This window comes from Macaca mulatta, chromosome 3 (assembly GCF_049350105.2).
Source record: "Macaca mulatta isolate MMU2019108-1 chromosome 3, T2T-MMU8v2.0, whole genome shotgun sequence".
NCBI classification, from domain to species: Eukaryota; Metazoa; Chordata; class Mammalia; order Primates; family Cercopithecidae; genus Macaca; species Macaca mulatta.
Window position 1 is genome coordinate 305311 of NC_133408.1, and position 19028 is coordinate 324338.

Genomic DNA, 19028 nt, shown 5'->3' on the forward strand with positions numbered 1-19028 from the left:
AGTCTCAAGAAATGAGACAAATATTGACACTCCACAGAAGCAAGTACTCTCTTCCTAAAAGTCAAGTGTCAGGTTCCCATGAGCCAGGCAGCTTCGTACAGAAAGCACTGGCTGACTTGCTGGTTTAATGTTAAATGCATTTAAAATGTTAAGTGATCAAACCCCCCTCCCAGTGGGTGTGCGCGTTGAGCTGGCTGCAGTAGTGAGGCAGACGACGTTCTTTCCTTTGGTTTTGCTTCAAGCAGAGCACCCCACACCCAGGAAGAGGCCGAAGGACGGCATCGAGGTCTAGGACAGATCTAAGGAGAGCTGCAGGCTGACTGCCTCATCTGCAAATAGTCTCTCATTTCAGAGAAAATCACTGAACAGAGTTCATGACACGTGAATTTTTAAAATTCGTATATCTAATTTCATCCCATTAGAACTTTTGAACCTCCGCCTCCCACCTAGAGAACGTCAGCTCAAGCCGATGACAGCGCAGTGCGATTTTCTATAAATAATGTGCACGCCTGCATCTGAGCTGAGATGTGAATGTCTGGAATGTGCCTGCCAGGCCCAGGAGGAACTGCAGCAAGTGTGGGGACACAAGCCGCTAAGGAATCTGATTTGGAGGGAACTGGAGGCAACTAAAACTAGGTCCACTGGTTTTTCTTGGTAAGGTTTGACCAGGCAAACTGTTATCACTGTTGCTAATTTATGGTAATTGGCATGGGGACTTAACAGTAAGTAATTAGAGCAACTACGGAATTTGCTACTCAATTACAATGGCACAGATTCCTGAGAATGGAAGAACTGTTGCCCAGGAATAGAGTTCAAGAGGTCCTCCCCATGCTCCGAGGAACATGGCATTTCCACGCACCCCTGCTTTGGTCCCTGGCCACCACCATCCTGATCTCGGCCATCTGATGGCATCAGTCCCCAAAGCTGGAAACACCTGACACCTCTTGTCACCCTCCCATCTGCCCTGCCTTCCTCCAGTCCGGGATATTCAGAGATGCCCACATACAGGACCAGGAAATCAAGGTTATCACAAACCAGTGCCTGCATTCAAAGTCCTCCACGGCAGCACAATCACCAATGGCCAATACTCTCAGAACCTTTCACCTCAAAACGGGAGCACATCTGGATTCAAGCTGACAATGCTGCATTCTCTTTGCCATGTACACATGGAGGCATGTCAGGTTCCACCTAAAGGTATCAGGTTCCACGCTGGTCAGGAGCCCAAACCTAGTAACTCTGCATGATCTCAATTCACCATCCAGAGAAGCCTGCAGTTTTCCTCTGGTGCACGGTGTGGATGGTGGATGCCTTTCCCCTGAAGACTCAGAGACAGGAGTCTGGCCAAGGAGGCCAGTCACCACAGCCCCTGCAAGGCCCGGACGTGACCCTCTGCTGTCTGCACACAGTACCCAAGTCTAGCAGTGCTGGCTCTGTGGTGGGATCCATCTGGGCCTGCAGAGGACCCGAGGCACAGGAACCGTGCAGCCTGGCTGCAGCCAGAGGCCTAAGGGATCCCCACGAGGCTCTCCAGCCTAGGTGTCCTCACCACAGGCAGAGCCATGCAAGAGAGTTGCCTGCTGAACTGGAAATGCCCCAATCTGCTTAGCCAACACAGAAAGATAACAGCCACCTACAGCTGCTGAGCCGCGAAACGTGGCCACTGGGCCTGAAGGGTGGAATCTGGAATTTAATCTATGAAGTTCTTTTCAAATGTGTTTAGCTATGTAATCAAATCTTTATTCTAATTAAATTTAAAGGAGCCTCTGGGCTATGGGCTCCCTTGTCGGGCATCACAGCTCCAGGGAGTAAGAATGGGAGAGAGAGGCCCAGAGCCTCTCTGCATTCTCCACGCTAATTCAACAAGTCATCATAAGGAAAGGCACTCCAGCAGGAGAGGTGTACACGGGAAGAACTGGGTTGGCCCTGACAAGCATGACCCCCATGGCATCACAGCTGCCTCAGGCAACAGGCAAAAGACAATGATGCCCACCTGGACAGGCCACCGGATGTGATGATGCACCCCCAAGCCCTAGTCCCACAGTAGCCAGAGACCACCTGCTGCTCATCCCGGGTGAAACAGGCAGAGCTACCGGAGCCCTCAAAAGCAGGAAGAATTAAGGAGGCAATTCCCACGACACACATGACACTCCTTGGAGACAGACACAGGCTTCGCTGTGAAAGTGCAGAGGACGGTGGAGTCCCTAGGCGGGCTGCTTCTTCCAATGATCGGGAAGAAACCAGATCCATTTCCTTGTAGGAGAATCATTTGTACCGTGATTAGACAGAAGACAGAAGGTGGCTGATATTATCAAATCATCAAGCACCTCACGGCTGCTTCTCCAAGGAAGGCCTGGAAACTTGCAGCCACCCGCGTAGGGGCCGCAGTGTTTACAATGGAGATACGGGTGACCGAGGTCTGGCTTCCTCAGGGAAGCTACATTTGAACTTTCACCACTGAGGAATCGGTCATTTACAGTCACTCACTCTCAATGCAGAAGAGGGCTCAAGACACTGCACCAGACTTCAACACTCAGGGTTGGGGTCAGGGTCAAATTCACAAGTTTTACAAAATGTATTTCCTTGGGATGCCAGAAGAGATGCAGCTTCACACCCCCCCACCTCCATGGTTTGCTTATCCCCTTCACCAGTGGATCTCACCTACAGATGACACATCCACGCCTCCTCCATGGCAGCACAGAAAACCACTTGGAAGACAGCCACTCCCACCAAGCTTCCTGACTTTGGTGTTTAAAATCTGCATCTCATACGTGAGATTACACTCCTCCGGACAACGACATTGCGACTGTCATTTCACCCAAAAGGGCTTTAGGAAATGACACACGGTCCAGATGCCAGAGGTCGCCGGCCGCCTTACTCTAGCCTAATTCCTTTGTGCCTGTATGGAGGCTTCACAGCTACAGCCCATTAATGACCGGATGAGAAGCTCAGGGCATAGACGATCTCAGAGCTGAATTTTTTCCATTTATCACCCTTTTGTTTCGTCCAGAAGACAGCTGAGAAATGCGGGGGCAGATCATCTCCTCCAGTGTAATGACTCTAGCCACTTCTCTTCACCCCAGGTCACCACTCAGTCAACACGCTCTTGAGAAACCAAAGCAATTCTGTTCCCTTCACTCTGAGTTCCAAGCACTAAATTCCTCCATTTTATCAATTAGATTATCAAGCAGCCGTTTGTAATCTGGACTGCAATCTGATACGAAATTTAAAGCTAATTTAAATTGCGGTAATAGCTCCTATTCACATTATAGATAAGGCATGAAAGAAAACTTTAATCTGTTCATAGGACCAACTTTGTAAACAAACCAATTATTCAAGCAATGATTGTCTTCAGTTAGATGCAAATTACTTTGCTCATAAAAGATTTTCCAGTAGGAATTTTTAAATCCATGGTCTGTCTTTTCTGAGCCTGTCTCTGCACCTTCCCCTGAGTGCACAGCAGGACTTCTCAGGGCATCCCATCAGCAGACCCACTGAAGAGAATAAGCCCGCAGCCCCCAGCCCCCAGCCCGGGAATCAAGTCCGAGCCCCAGCAGCCCCTCGTCCAGCCGGGGCTTCCTCACCAGCACAGCACCCAGGGGTCTTCCAGGTTTAATGCCACGTGTGCGTGGAAAGTAGAGTGCTAGAAGGAACACAATAGACATTCAACAATGCAAATTACCCCCTGGAACAGCCCAGCAACCCTCTGTACCTTCCCCAAAGTACCCATGCTAGGCAGGCGTAGAGTCTAATGGGGGTGCCTAGGAATCAGCATTTAACACTATTCTGATGAATAAGAGAGTTTGAGAGGTCGGTCAGCGAGAGGCTGCTGTGGCCTCCACTCATTTGCAGGCTCTGAAGAGACACAGATTCAGGTAACAGGCCAGACAGGACAGGACAAGGATGAGGAGGTGGAGGGCAAATTCCATGGACCACCAACCACCCTGCCATCCCCACTGAGACTCCGTGATTTAAAGAGAGGCAAAGCCAGGGAGAAAAGGTGCCCGAACCACACGAGGGACTGAGATTTCACCTAAAGCACGCAGCATGTGGCTGAGGGCCAAGGTTGGGCAAGCCAGGAGCACAGAACGGGGTTCACAGGCCCAGAGGTGTCTCCCACACCCACACCCCGTGCAGACCTCCCAAGCACTGCCTGTGTCTCCTGCCTGGTTTAGTTCCTCCCCGCCTTCTACTGTGTTGGTTTCTCAGCCGCCACCCACCACCACACAACCGTCTTTACAAGCTTGGTGGACTGAAAAGAGCGGGGGCGGGTAAGATCTGGGCTCTGGGGCCAACATCCTGCCTGAGACATTAGTTCCAACCCACCTAGCTGTGATGTGAGCCCCCGAGATTTCTCAAATGTGAGATGGGAAGGTAACTGAACCCACTCACCAGGACGGCTGTGCAGACTGAGATTACATATAACCACACCTCGGCATCCACCACACGTGGGACCCCAGTCGTGTTGCCCCTGATGGGAATCCCTCTATCTATGCCCCTTCTGCTACCAGAGCCAACTCCCAACAGTAGCTGTGGAGGGTGCATCCTCTATTCCCACTCCACTCACCTCCCATCGCTCCACGCAGTGACCTGCCACGCAGCGGCCACCAGCAAATCCGGCTCCACTGGATAACCGACCACCAGCCCCCCCTCACTTTGGGGCGTCTTCCACTTGCAGTTCCGAAGCAGGCCGAGAAACCGCCCTCAAGGGCAGTCACCTGTTCCTTATTGCATGTAATGACCTGCCACGCAGGACCACCAGCAAACCCAGCTCCACCATCCAGGCTCCTGTGGATAACCGAACCCCCACCCCCCACCTTGGAGCGTCTTCCACTTGCGGTTCTGAAGGGGGCCGAGAAACCGCTCTCAAGGGCACTCACCTGTTTCTTATTGCACGTAATGAGCTGCCAAGCAGGGCCACCAGCAAACCCAGCTCCACCGTCTAGGTTCTGGTGGGTAACTGCCCCTGTCCCCTGCTTCCTCCTGGGGTGTCTGGGAGGCTCAGAAACTGCCCTCCAAGGGCACTCATCTGTTCCTTATTGCACTAACACCTCATTTACAGAAATCCACTTTGACTTTCCAGCACTGCAGTTGTGACAATTTAGCAATCCTGCTTGCAAGCTACAAGAGCTTGAGGTCACGTCCACCTCACCAGTATCCTAGAGACCCAGCACTATCCCACTGTGTTTAAAATTCCAAAATACTCCTGCAAAATGCTACTGGCATTTGCTTTGCACATAAAATGCTAAAAACCTTCAAGTGAAACAAATATCTTCAACAGTTTGATACAATGACATGTGAGTTACACATCTGCCAAGTTGTAAAGCCTCATGCATTTATAACATTTTAGGTACGGTCAAATGGTTCAATTAATATAAACTATGAGAATCTCTAAGAAACAGGTTTCTTCTGGCATTAGATGACCAAAGGAAAACTGGGTTCTGGCTGGCTTGCCGGCCTGTAGAGGCAGACATATCTGCTGACACAACCAAGCTCCTTCCCACTGATGTGGCCTCATCCCAGGCCCCTCACCCGGATGCCTGCAGGCCCCTGGAGGAGCAAGCTGACCTGTCCACATTTCTCAAATGCACAGCTGTTGCTCACACTGCAGATAGAGTTTAAGGCACGAGCAGGCCACCATGCTAAAAATACCACGCAGCGTCCACGCCAGGTGACGGTGGTTTTCACTCCATCCCAAAGCCCCATGTATGAGTTTACAGCCATGATTACCACATGGATTTTTAGACCCTCAAGACATACTTTGTTTACTTTTATGCAACAAAGTTAAAAGACTATCACTCAGATATAGGCTCTGAAACTGTGGAATAATTATTTGGGAACAGAGCCTCTGCCAGATCAGGATTAGCACTTGGGACAACACCCCGTGACCTCGGTCCACACAAACCCATCCAGACCAGAAGCCTCCCGCACTGTAATTTCTGTGGATTTCTGTAAACGAGGTATTACTGCAATAAGGAATAGATGAGTGCCCTTGGAGGGCAGTTTCTGAGCCTCCCAACCACACGGCCATTTTCAGGCTGAAGCCGCACCACCTCCAGAAACACTGTCCCTCGCCGAGGTGTGCCTGGCTTCTCCCTTTTTCCAAAACTTAACAAAACCTGAAAAGGACAGGTCTGTGTAGAAAAACACAAACTACTTGCGATTCCTCTTCCCAGTTCAGGCTGTAGGAAGCTCGTCTCTGCCCTCACCGTGTTCTGACTGTGGCTTGGTTCCCATAAGAAATAAAGTCAGAATTCTAGTCCCTGTCTCCTGGGCAGTGTGGCAGGCATACATACCTTCAGTTATATGAGGAAAGGCGTGGCGAGCCCCCTTCCTTCAGTAAAACTGCACAGTTCCCAGAACCCTGATGCCATCTCCCTCACACCACTGTGAACACCTGGACAGAGCACATTTCAATGCGTGCACATTTGTGGGCTAGTTTTCTATTTCTCCACTAAATCACCCCAAATTTAGCGCCCTAAACTCTGACTTTTTTTCTCACATTTCTGGAAGCTGGAGTCCAAAACAGGTCCCACCATCTAACGTCGAAGTGGCGGCAGGGCTGGCTCTGGGGAAGCGACCGTCTCCTTGCCTCCCGCAGCCTCTAGAGGCTTCTGCATCCCCTGGTCCATATGGCACCCACTGTCTTCAGGACCCACAGCGGCTCTGACGGCCCCTCAACTGGAAGACGCAGAAATGTCAGGAGCCCGGGAATCTAGTGCTAAGGCCAAGCCTCCCCACCCTCCCAGCTCCTCACACACTCCCGTGTGAGCTAATATAGATTCCACTTTAACTAGTGTCACCTGTGTAAGGGGTAAGTGCCCAGCTGTGAACTGGTTAACCTCGCCCACACAAACCCCGAGAATAAGCTCACAGGCCATGGACCACTCCACAAGCAATAAGTGACCACCTGCTCAGGGACCTCCATGCCCCAGCAGAGCCCTCCGGTACCTCCTTGTGAGCTCAGACTGGCAGCAGGGTTCTGCAGCGCCACAGGGCCCTGGATAAAAAAGACAGCTCCCATGTCGGGAGGCACCGCCCGCGGTTGGGTTCCCAGTACTTTAATAGCCCAGGTGGACAAGCCGGGGCGCATGCAACCCCATCACCAGAATAACGGCTGCACGTGGCGAGTGCACGGGTGGCCACCACTCAGCCCAGCTGGCCGCGCTAAGCACATCACCACCGTGACGCCCAATCAGATTGAACTGCTGGAACAGTCCCAGCATCGGCCCCCAAGAACATTCTGGATCACAATTCAGAGTAGTGATTGCGATCAGGGCCACATGTGGCTGAATGTTTTTACAGGAGGACACACAGCTGGACTGACGCCACAGCTGGATCTGGCTGGACTGAGAGCATTTCCCACTGTACATTCTTACAACACCATTTTATTTGCGCTTTATTAAACTTCTATGGCTTTTTTCTGCTTATCTACTTTATGGGAGTGTTTCTTGTTCTTATGACTGCGGTGATACTTCAAGCTACAACTATCAATGTGTAAATTAGTTTGGAAGTCGCCTTATCATTAAACATTTCACAAGCAAGCAGTCAGAGGCACCTAACCCGGAGGCCTCTTTTCTTCTCTGAGCCAAACCTACCTTGGACTCAAAGAAAATGGCACATGGAGGGGGGCTGGATCTCCAGCGCCCATTCCTAGGGAGCCTCCTGGGGAGCAGATATGGAGGGAGAAGCCCTGGGTTATGGCACTGTCGTACTAAAGAAAAGTCTATTTGGGTAATGTAAGCACCAGACTTAAGAGATTAAGCAAACCATGAAAAGAAACTACTAACCACAGCTTCTCCAAAACAGAACTAAACTCCCTTTAGTTTGAATTGGAAAAGCAGAAGTGATGATCAGGATACAAAAAAAAAAAAAAAAAAAAAGAAATGACACAGTATCTGAACACAGGAGAATAATCAAGGGCCACTGTCTCTTCCTGTGTCAGTGGGAGCCTCGCATCTAAGCTGGATTTAGAAGGTTGCTACTTTGGACTGAAAGGTATCCCCAACTCTAGTTTGTAAGCAAGTGGAGCAGAATGCTTCAATTATTTCAAGGTTTAGCGGTAAAGCTCTGCAACTCTCACAACCATTTTAATTGGTGTGAATTTTAAAGTGACTCAATCTGTTGGCTGGAGTATCTAACGGCTTAACCACGGGGTCACGTTGGAAAATTTTTCCAATTGCTTTTGTTTTTCCTACTGAAGATGCATTTGAACGTTCTTGTAGTTTGCAGTTGGCTGGTTCTGATGTTTGGTCCTGAGGAAGCCCAAGTATCCGTAGAGGAAGAATCTGAAACCTCAAGCCACTCGAGTGCTGTCTGGGCAGATGGAGACCCCAACCCGAGGGCCAATGACGGGCTCAACATGGGCGCAGGGCCGCCCGATGCAACAGGCCACGTATTTGCCGGTTACAAAACATCATAAGCACACACCCCCAGGTGTGCACACACGCTCTGTACACGCTCACGTCTGTCCATGCCAACAACAGCATACACCCCGAGGTGTGCACACACGCTCTGTACACATCTGTCCCTGCCAATGCCAGCACACATCCCCAAGGTGTGCACACACATTCCATACGCGCTCACATCTGTCCCTGCCAACGCCGGCATACACCGCCAAGGTGTGCACACACGCTCTGTACACACTCACATCCCTCCCTGCCAATATGAGCACACATTCCCAGGGGTGCACACAGGCTCTGCACATACTCATGTCTGTCCCTGCAGCCTGAGTCAAACAGTCACAGAGAGGCAGAGGAGGAGGAAGAAGGATGCGATGGGCACTAAGGTCCTGGGCCGGTTCCGCTCCCTACCTCGGTAGAGACCCCTCATGTGATCCTGCCATCACTCACCCTTCCGCCTCCATCCTCCATCCTCCCACAGGGATCAGAGGATGCCCACTGCACAGAGCTGTGATGAGCATGAACAGAAGATGGCAGGAGCTCACGCCAAGGTGCTGAGCACGGGGCCTACGGAGTGCTTCTTTCTGCTGTGGCTGACATCATCAAACAGAGACTGACACAGCTTCTGCAGAGAATGCCACTTGCTAAGAAACTGAAACGTGTGACCTAGGAGCCTGTGAAGGTCTAAGAACAAACCAACAAACCAAACGGTTTTGTTTGTTTTTCAAACACCATAGCCTGTTTTTTCTTTTTTTTCATGCTCTACCTTGGGTATCATTTAGTTAAATTTCAAAGTAAGTCCAATAATTACACAAAATCACAGGACTGAGCATGGAGCATTGTTTCACTTCATGTCCTCCAGCCTTTAGGACACATTAAGGAAAGACATGATTCCAGGATTCCCATTAGAAAGGCTGCCCTGAGGCACCTGCTGGGGCAGCCAAATTGCAGCTGTTGATGCTGCCCCCAAGCTGCTTGGATGAAGCAGAAGATTCCGGAGATCTCCTCTCTTCTGCCCCTTGTCCAGGAGAGAAGGTGGGGGGAGAAAGGTGAGAGAAGATAGGAAGAAGGAGAGGGGAAGGAGGGAGAGAGGAGGGGAGAGGGAGGGAGAGAGGAGGGGGGAGGGAGGGATAGGGAGAGGGAGGGAGGAGGGGCATGTTCCATCCACCAAGGCAGCTACACTGCAGAGAGAATGGAGGGTGTGTTGCCTCTCAGGACAGCAAGTTCAAGCTGTTTATAATTGTTAGCATAAACAGTGACCAGCTGAGGACAGGGCTGTCATTGGAGTTGACGTTTTATTTTCATAGTTGATATTGGGGACCTGGACCTAAAGCAGCGTGCCTTGCCCTTTTGCCAGATGGGCCTATGCTTCTCTATACTTGAGTCTATTTGACTAAATACCCGATATTGACTAGGAATTATGACGTGTAGGATACCCCTTACCACAGTAACATCAAACTCATATTCTAAATGCAATTTATTCAGGGACTGGCTTCTATCTCTGGGTGGGAATGTTAAGCTCAGTCCAGTTCAATTCAGTAAGCATTTATCAAGAAACTCCTAGACCAAGAGCTCTGTTAGACACTGGGTATGGGGTGATGGGGATACGAAGATGTGGAATTAGAACTCGAGAAGCTCAAATGCTTCCATTTAATTCCCTAATGCAATTACTAAGCTTCAACCTGATGGCTGTAATGTCTAAATTCACTTTTTCTTTATTCTAGTTCTACATAACAAAGCACAAATAATCACAGAGGAATGATTCTGTGTTGGACTATTCAGTGGACAGAGAAGAGCATTCTGACCAGTGTGAGACACTGTCTCCGTTCCCAGGGAGCCCGTGAGGTGGCTGCACAGAGCACACGCGTGAAGATTCAGGAACACGAGCATCAGGTGATGGGAGGGGCACGGAGGCAGCACCAGAAAGATGCCTGCCGAGAGGCCACTGCAGCCAGGCCAGCCGGGAAGGTCACGGGAGTGGGCGCAGGCATCTCCCTCCAGCCGCACTTGGTTTTCATGAGGACGCGTGCACGGAAGGGGATGACACCGAAATGCTGTGGCGCTGAGGGGAGGAAGGGAGGGACACAGGGCCGACGGCTGGCCCCCACCCCTTCCGTCCCTGCCCCTATGAACGCTGCCAAAATCAGCCCCAACGGGGAGAAATGAGGTGGGTGAAAGAGGTGGACAGACTTGGCTTCCATGGAATTCACAGATTCCAGTCATTAAAAATCTCTTCTGAGTTTTCACCTGGAAAACTTTGCCAATGTACTTAGGGACAAGAGGCGGAAGATGAAGCCAACACAATTGGGCTCAAACTGCCACCCTTCTCCTTCTCTCTTCATCCACCACCCTCCCTGGGCCCCTGAGTGTGAGAACCAGGAGCTGCACAGCCCAAGGGTGCAGCCCCTGACCAGAGGAGGGAGCCGCACGGCGGGGCCCCCAGCACATGGATGGCAGGATCTGTGCTATGTCAGTCCCAGGGCCCCAAGCAGAGAAGGCCTGGGGCTCCCAGCTGAAGTTTTGCTGTCTACTCTCTCACCAAAGTCGAGAAGGACTGAGTGGGACCAACGCTGCACCTGGCGGCTCCTCAGTGGCTGCCGATGTGGTCCTCACGCTGCAGGTGAGACCCTCTAGGGAAGCCCAGACAGTGGCGAGAATCACAGCCAGGAGTGCTCCAGTTGCCCCAAAACTCCAGCATAGCCTGAGGAAGGCAGCGCCCGCTCAGATCCCCGTGCAGGCTTGTGTGGCACACTGGTGAGGCACACAGCACCAGAACATGGCACTTTAAGTCGCTTTGTGGGGTGTAGGAACACAAAGTGTGGTCTGGAGTGGCTCAGAAGTCACTCCCACCAGCCTGTGGGACCCGGACGGCCCCTTTGGACGTGGCTGGAGTCTCTCCAGGGCGGGCTCCAAAGTCCCAAGGATGAGGTGAGCGTCGGTCTTGCTCTGAGGAAGGCCCCTGACAAGTATCCTGAACATGCAGGTACACAGCTGGCTGACTCATCTGAAGGGACCTGCTGAGCTACGAGCTAGGGACAGCTAGAGAAAACTGCGTGAACCTTTGTGACTACTCACAGGTAGGTAGTACTGCCTGAGACACAAAGGTAAAGAATTAACCTGAAACTGCATATTATAAAACTTATTTTTAAATGATGGCGCTTAATTGAAGAGACTCCCAAAGAATACTGCATTAGAAAGTGACAGAGTGAAACCGTGAGGCTGACCACAGGAGTCCCTGGAAATTTCACCAAATGTTGTGTCAAAACTGGGAAACAGAAGAACTGCACCTGATGAAACATTCCATTAATCACTCGAGTCCTCCCCACATACGAAGCTATGTAAAAAGTGTTCCCAGAAGGTAAAGTGAGCAGGAGGGCTGTGAACACACAAAGAGAGAGCCACTTCGTCCACGGACCACAACAAAAGAAACGCTAATGAGTGCCGACGACACGCTGGAGTCCAGGGCTCTGGGCGCAGCTGGGACGGGCACACTCAGGGTCCCACTGTCCAGATGGGAAACCAGGGTGGAAACACCAGGGAGCCTGTCCCAGGGTGCAGAGCTAGTGAACAGTGGTTCATACTGCGACAATCCCAGCTGCCAGGCTCTGGGGCTCCTCGGAACAGAATCCTGTTGACTTCACTCTGGGGTGCGAGAGGCGGCAGCATCCCCCAAAGGCACCTGGAGAAGTGGTGTTACCCTCCATCTCCTGTCCCCGGCGTTACCCTCCATGCCCCTGTCCCCGGCCTTACCCTCCGTCCCCCTGTCCCTGGTGTTACCCTACTTCCTCTGTCCCCAGTGTTGCTCACCATCCTCCTCACCTCCAGGCCCCTCTCCCTGTCCTCCCTCGTTTTCCTGTTCAGCCAGAGCACATCACATGTCTCTTCCCTTTTCAAGAGGCTCAGCTGCACCCAGAGGCATTCCAGCCTATTCGGGATGGGGCACACACCCTGGGATGGGGCACAGCACAGGGCCGGAAGGGCCTGAGACCCTCTCACTGTCTCCCAGGAAGGATGGAACAGCCCACGGTCATGCTCATTGTCAGGCAGGATGAAAACTTCTGTGTCCGAAATGTTCTTTTCACTGGAACTGTTCGGACCATTCGTGAACGAATCAGTTAAATACCAGCAAGTGCCACTCCCACTTATTCTCTGGCTAGTTTTCCACCCACCAGCAACCACACTCCTAGGAATTATCCCTAACGCAGAATCAGCGCCTTGTGCCTTTAGGAAAACCTCTTTCTCTCCAGCTTTGTCCTCCTTCCACAAAAGGTGCCTCTGACTGCCTCACTCGCTGTACCAGGATTTCACTCGGCTATGGAGGAAAATCTGCGTGGGGCTCAGAGGTGGGTGGTCCCTGCATGGGCAGCAGGTCTGTGACATCCTCCGAGGAGCCTGGCCCAGGCCTGCCTCACACGCCAGGACTCTGCCTTCTGGCCCTCGGGCCCCCGAAGCTGCTTTCCCTCCAGGTGTCATGCCCCGGGCAAGAAGGCCGGACAAGGGCCCAGGGCTGCTGTGGGTCAGGAAAGCCTCCTGACACCTCCCACTACAGGACCCCCCATCAACATCCCAGCATCTGGACCTGTGTCACCAGCCGCTCCGCCGTACAAGAGAATTGGATTTTCAGCTGGGTGTGCTGCTTCCCTAAACAAAGTAGGGTGTTGTTACTCAGGAAAAAGGAAAAAATTGGCATCTTCTTGGCAACCCCGCGACATCCAGCCACCGGTTCTCAGCATCCCAGAGATGTCCATCCAGGGCAGATAGTGTCTTCAACCAAGCGCCACTGACCCAGAAGTGCAGTAATTAGTACACTTTCACCAGAATCACCCACTCCTTCACCTTTACACCCAAGAAAAACATGTTTGCCAGGCAAATTAGATGTCCAGGAGGTGTAAGGAAACCCCAAGCCTGCTTTAAGCCTCAGACTTTTGAGACCGTTGAGGGCTGTGCGCACAACAGCAAGGCTGCACCCGAAAGCTCTGCTCCTGCCAGACGTCATGGACAGACCACACGGCTCAGCCACATGGACCCTTCCAGGACTTCACGAGAGGGACTTCCGTGGTACATGCAATGATGTGCACTTCGTTCAGCCTCGAACAGACCACGCCCTCGTTACAGGGTCGGTGGTCCACCTCCTGCCATCAGCCCCCCACCTCACCGAGGGTCTGTGTCTGCATCTGAAAGAACTTTGCTGTTTTACCTGGGTACCAAAATGCGGCATCGCGATGTTTAAAGGTCTTTAAATATCAACACTCCGGGTGCAGTCCTTGTCACTTTAATGTGGTCACTCGATGCAGGCCTCACTCACAACTCTGAGGTAGCTCATATCTTCCCTACCTAACCAAGGAAGAAACGAAGGCATGGAAGGTGCAGCTCCTAAGGAGCAGATTAGGATTCAAACCAGTGAACTTCGTCACATGCTGACCTACCTCTCAGGCTGAGATAATGTTGAAAATTAACCAGGTAGAACAGCGTTCCATAAATCAGCTGGAAATGGTCCTTGTGGATGGGCCTGTGGTTACTCCCTGAAGAACAAGACCATTAGCCCAAAAATCCACCTGTGTCACACTCAAATGTTTACATATACAACTATTTTTAAAATAACCCAATCAAGCATGTTCACAGCCATTTAGAGCCATATAGATTGTCTGCTTCGCTGACAATCAACCCAAGACCTCTGTCGGCAAAGGCCACGGTGCCGGGTCCAGAGAAGGCGGGACAGAGACACAAGCAGACACAAGCAGGAACCTTTCCATCCCTGGGAGCCTCGCTCTGATCGGTCCGTGAGGACACGGTACAGACCGTGGGGCACAGGCAGACGGCAGGCCAGGAGAAGGGGCTGCATTGCCGGGAGGCAGTGCTTTGAGCTCTAATGGATGGAACACTGCTAACCAGTGAAGGTGGAGAGAGGGCACACGTCTGAGAGCATGTAGAGGCAGCAAAGCACAGCCAGCCTCGGGGAACCACAGGGACATCAGGTTGGGTGCTGCTGTCTGCCGGCCTCTGGCTGGGGGACTGTACTGGGCCTGGAGGGACATCCCTGACACTCCCCACCAGATGCCAGGGGCACCCCCAGCCCCAGGTGAGAACCACGGATCCCATGGTGAATGAGGCCAGCCTGTGGGAAGTGGGGCTGGGACAGCTCTGTACAGCTTAATAGGAAAGTTGGGTTCTATTTTGTGGGGTTTTGGTCACGCCGATGGCTAGTCATGGCTGTCCGTCAGGAAGTGATTTGAGGATAGACTAGAGAAGGGGCTGCCAAGACCAGCGGAGCATTCGCTGTCTGGGTCTAAGGAAAAGGAAATAAAGGCTGGCGATGTGACAGTGGGGGGGAGCACAGAGCAAAGGAACTGGTGGAGACACAGGGCTGGCCCCGCACAGGGCTTTGAGCAGCTACCCGGGGGTCGTCCTATTAATTCTCCTCATGGCCCCAAGAGGCGGCTGTGAGGATCCATCTCCTGAGGACAGAACTGCTCCAGAGCCACACAGCGAGGATCCACAGAACCAAGATCCGGGCCAGCTCCAAAGCGGGTGAACTTGACTCCTCAGCCATGGTCCTAAGACAGGGATCGGAGCCCCCTGGACACACAGACACAGGAACTGCAGGAAGGGGAAACGGATGCCCCGGACCAGTGGCGGGACCCAGGGTTTCAGCCCTCCAGGGCCACTGGGACCAGCCACTGCACAAGTGGACACACGGTGCTTTAACTCGCGCTGGGGGAAGGAGCCCTCACTCTCAGGGTGGAGACCGCAGCTCGATCGGGCCGGCCTCCCTGCTGGGCACAGCCTGAGCCACACAGGATGCTGAGGTGCCCCAACGTTGGGGTGCTCAGAGCCACTCAGCTGAGATCGTGGTGCTTTCTGTAACCACCCTCGTTTCTTCACGGTATAGATCTGGACTCCATCCTTTGCAATGTGTGAGGTTCTAGGAAGAGGCTGGCCAGCCGGGGAAGTGTCCTGGGCTCTGTCCCAGTGATGACGAACTTGGCTCCCCACAAGGGCGGCCTGTTCACCACAGTGACCCCCGGGGACCACGCCTGCACCCACCTTGCTGAAGATAATTCACTTCTCATCCGTGAAAGAATAAAGCTAGACTAACTCAATTTCACACTCACTTCCAACTTTAACAACTTGTGTTAGGAAATCAAAGACAAGGACTCTGACCACGTCACAAAGCCAGGAAGCAAAATCCGAGACTAACGGAATGATGCCACCTTCGCAGTTCCGAGCTTTACTAGTTGTTTTTCTTTTCTGGTCTGTTTTTCTCTTTTGGTTTAAATAATTAAATACCCTCGTTGACAAGAAAAAAAATTCTCTATGAAACTAAAAAAAGTGGTTCTAATTAAACATTTAAACATTCTTCCATATGCTTTATAAACAGTTGAAATTACAGCTCTACTTAGTGTTAAGTACTTTAACCAAATGAAAGGTTAATTATACAGACTGGCAATTATAAAAAATAAGGCTACATATTCGTGGCATCATGAATAATTAATAAGAACCGTTTGATTTCATTCAGACCAGGGATTCTGTGCTAATAGGCTCTTAGCTGTCTTGAAATAATGGTGAAATTTTAAAATTACTTTTGTACTTAAACACGTCCCCAAAGTGAAGCACAGCGGTTAACATCCATCATGGTGCCCAGCAGAGCGACCCGCCCTACTATGGCCGACACCCTGATTCCCGAGGGCTGCATCCCGGGGCTGTACTGGTGCAGAGAACGTTCAGGAAACAGACCAGGTGGCAGGAGGGGGTCTTGTCCTCAAGGAACCTCATGAGTCTTGCTAGGGGGACAAACAGCGAGAGAATGAAACCGGCAGCCACGGAATCCGGACAGCGATGCCCAGGCCCCGCCATGCATAACCCCTGGCTGGCACCTCCCTGAGACCCGTCTGGCACAGGCAGCGGCAGGGTCCGGCCCTTGGAGCGCGGGGATGGCAGAGCAGGGCCATCAAAGCGGGTGGCATGCCGACAGCGGCTTCTCCGCAAGAGCTCCTGGCTCTCAGGGAGCTGAGGGCTCCTCAATGGGAAATTCTGGCTGAGCTCCAGGGGACAGCGGGTGGGAGGCCTGTCTCCTCTGCCCCCATCTCCTCTGCCCCAACCCTGGAAGAGGGTCAGATATCAATGCTAACTCTTGTGCTGACTCAATTAAATCAAACAATTCAGAAAACAAACTTGCTTTAAGTATTAATTTCCTAAAAAGAACTAACATGAATTCAAATAATTCACATAATTAAAATGATTTTAATTGTTAATTTAATTAAAACATCTCCGTTTTCACAGCATCATGTACCTTGGTACTTTCTCCTTATTGCATTTCCCATCTTCCAGGGCAGGTTTCCTTCCACCCAGGGCAGCAGCGACTCTGGTGTCTCGGGTATTCCCAGGCTTCCGTCAGCCCCTGGGGGGCTTACAGTTCTGCAGCGGTCTCCATCCTCATTAATCTGCATAAGAACATCCGTCCGCAGGGATGTCCTGTGGCCCCGTGGCCACATCTGACGTGCAGCTAAACGCTGGGCGTGTCGCCTGGTGACAGCAGATGACACAACTGTGGGCAAGGTAGCACCTCTGGGCGCCGACACTCTCGATGAGTTTTTTACAAGACCATTCTTTAATGGGTGAACCCTGACAGGAAACACTAAAGATTGTTTTTAACTATTTTTATATCGAGACAAATCTTTGTCAAACGTTCACTCAATGCTAAATGTCACTTCTCCAGCCAACCCCTTTAAGAATACCTAAAACTTAAGACTGGAATGACGCTTTCAAACACATACTCTACTCATGCATTCCCGGGAGCAGAGAGCAGCTTAATGTTTTCACGCTACACAGGCATGAAGTTTGGCGAAGGCATTTTAATATTTTTACCTGAATATTTTAATAAAATCAAAAGATCATTTTCACTCTAATACTCTACTTAGAATCTAATTTTCCATTAAATAAACAGTCAATGTTCAGTAACCCACATGCTGATAAACTTTTGAAAACTTTAGAAAGTATTAAGTATAATCAAAGATTACTTTTAATTTTCGAGCTGGTAAGAGCCTGTGTCAGGGAACAGAGTTGAGATTGAAGAGATAAAAGCACGATGATTTTCTTAAAGAAAAGCGAAATTCGTAAAAGAGACCAGGTGATTATATAAAGAAACACAGAATCCGTTTTCAGAAATGGCAAACATTGACCACAGAACACCAGTGTTGCCCGTGATGAGAGAAACAGTTAAAAGGAAGAATTCACGGTGGCCCAGCATAGATCAGGTGTGGGAGGACAGAGACGTGATGAAATGATCCTCCTTCTAACTTCCCAGAAAGGCACAAATGGCCAGCGCTGTAACTGAAGACCACGCAGGCACCAGTGTGAACTCAGACTCCATGGCCAGCACCGTAACTGGAGACCACATGGGCAATGGTGTGAACTCAGACCCCACGGCCCGCACCGTAACTGGAGACCACACGGGCACCAGTGTGAACTTAGACCTGACGGCACCTGCCTGGGCTGCTCCAGCCACCACCAGAACCTGTTCTGCAGCTGAACTGGAAGCTGATTCTGGAAGGAACTGAGGAGCATGAGGACGAGATCCTTCTACCTCAACAGGGATCAATTTTTTAATGATTTCCTTCTTTTAGAAAACTGTTAATAAAATACTTTGTTCTAAAATGACCAGGATTTCAGCAGCCTCTACATTCCTTCATGTCAATCAAAGCTTAGGCACGTGGGTTACTTCACTGTTCGCGACACCCTTTTGAAATAAAACCCGGGGCCGTCTGTGTACCCAAGAGCCTGGGCACTGAACATTCAGACAAAACGTCCAGGGCGAGAATGTTCACGTCCCAGCGGTGCGGTAGAGTGGATGGGGGGAGTTCGAGCCACAGGTGGCCACGCCTCCCCTGCCTCCGGCCAGTGCCCACTGCTCACGCACTCCTTCCTCGGCCCATCCTGAGCCACGGGGCCCTCGCGTAACCAAGGCCACTGCGGTACCTCCAGGAACAAACTGGTTACAGGTGGACTGCTCTCTACGCAACGTACAGATTGTTTTTAAAACTGCTCGTCTCTGGAACTTATCCCAGTAACAGGCTAGATTAAGAAAACTGACTAAAAACAGTAGGAAGAAAAACTCACTCTACCCGTTGAGGCAAGAGAAATGCACACAGCCTCTGAAATAACTGCAAAGGAGTTTTCCTGGGTTAGGTACGCGGTGGGGTGACCCTACCCCATAGCGGGGCGATGGCACATGGTGGGAACCAAGGAACATCTCCGAGTAAATATAGGAAAATGCACTCAACTCCCAAACAGAGAGAGAAACTGCTTTTTTCCTTAAAAGCTTCTCTCTTTTGTTCTCAGAAAGACTCTCTTTGGTGTCTTGACTGCTGAAGGGACAAGCCTGTCATCCCCAGAAAGCAGCCCTGGACAGTCTCCAGATCCTATGGCCCTCAGGCCCACCTTGCCTACTGATGATCCCACATTACGAAACCTAATAATCAGAAAAAGCCTCCCAGTCCGCAGCTCACAAGTGACATTTTATTCAGGGAAATGCTAATAAAAACCTGGGGCTCTGTGTAAACGCTGTCCCCTAGGTACTGAGGCTCCACACAGATGGCACACAGGGAGACAGGCCTCACCCCTTCCTGGTGC

The 19028-nt window shown here is 51.2% G+C and overlaps 2 long non-coding RNA genes across 2 annotated transcripts in view; both read right to left on the reverse strand.

Moving 5' to 3' along the window:
- Positions 1-2007: 2007 nt before the first annotated feature.
- Positions 2008-6754, reverse strand: LOC144339572 (uncharacterized). The gene is made up of 2 exons (XR_013414743.1): positions 6294-6754; positions 2008-3640 (listed from the first exon to the last, which is right to left on the reverse strand). It is a non-coding gene; the product is annotated as an uncharacterized LOC144339572 (long non-coding RNA).
- Positions 6755-16851: 10097 nt separating this feature from the next.
- The window catches only part of LOC144339567 (uncharacterized), a 39603-nt gene continuing 37426 nt past the window's right edge, over positions 16852-19028 (reverse strand). Inside the window, exon 3 of the long non-coding RNA XR_013414738.1 lies at positions 16852-16922. This is a non-coding gene — a long non-coding RNA (uncharacterized LOC144339567). The remainder of the gene's footprint in view (positions 16923-19028) is intronic.